We start from the raw sequence: 935 nt of genomic DNA, 5'->3' as shown, positions 1-935 counted from the left end.
TCAGCTGGTAGGAAGACACCTAACTAGTCAGCTGGTAGGAAGACACCTAACTAGTCAGCTGGTAGGAAGACACCTAACTAGTCAGCTGGTAGGAAATCCTAAGCCCCAAGGCAAAGAGCAGAAGTCTGTGCGGGAACAGGAAGCTGCCAGACTGTCAGCAACAGAACCATGAGCTCGCCCATGAAGGCCTTTATGTCACATGGGAGCTGAGGGCATTTTCTTTTTTTTTTTTTTTTATTATATGTAAGTACACTGTAGCTGTCTTCAGACACTCCAGAAGAGGGCACCAGATCTCATTACGGATGGTTGTGAGCCACCATGTAGTTGCTGGGATTTGAACTCTGGACCTTCGGAAGAGCAGTCAGGTGCTCTTATCCACTGAGCCATCTCACCAGCCCCTGAGGGCATTTTCATGTGACGATCAGAGAACAGAGGAGGCCTACATCTCATCACCCCCAATTAGAAGGAAAAGTCAGCATTGTGATGTCATAGGCATGAAGAAACAGGACAGTGGAGAAATTGGTGTTTGCCCTTCCCAGTGCCCTAGAGAGCCTGGAGCAGGAGGGGAGACAGGAGACCCTACTTTCCATTCTGTTTTTAACCCTTACATTTACTAATTTATGATGGGGATGCTTGTGTGGAGACGTGCATGCCCAGCAGAGGGCAACCTGCAGGAGTCGGTGACTCGGCAGCAAATGTCTTTACCTACCAAGCCGCCTCCCTGCCCTAATTTCCATTTTTAAAAGCCATTTTAAGGCTGGTGAGATGGCTCAGTGGGTAAGAGCACCCGACTGCTCTTCCGAATGTCCAGAGTTCAAATCCCAGCAACCACATGGTGGTTCACAACCATCCGTAACGAGATCTGGCGCCCTCTTCTGGAGTGTCTGAAGATAGCTACAGTGAACTTACATATAATAAATAAATAAATCTTAAAA

General features: G+C 47.8%; 1 protein-coding gene across 1 annotated transcript in view; it reads right to left on the bottom strand.

The window, feature by feature from the left end:
* Chchd5 (coiled-coil-helix-coiled-coil-helix domain containing 5) overlaps nucleotides 1-935 on the bottom strand; it is a 5,434-nt gene that overhangs the window by 1,469 nt on the left and 3,030 nt on the right. The gene's annotated exons all lie outside the window — the stretch shown is intronic.

The sequence above is a fragment of the Mus caroli genome, chromosome 2 (genome assembly GCF_900094665.2).
Source record: "Mus caroli chromosome 2, CAROLI_EIJ_v1.1, whole genome shotgun sequence".
Classification (NCBI taxonomy): Eukaryota; Metazoa; Chordata; class Mammalia; order Rodentia; family Muridae; genus Mus; species Mus caroli.
The sequence above is the reverse complement of the archived record's forward strand: the minus strand, read 5'-3'. Positions and strand labels throughout refer to the sequence as shown.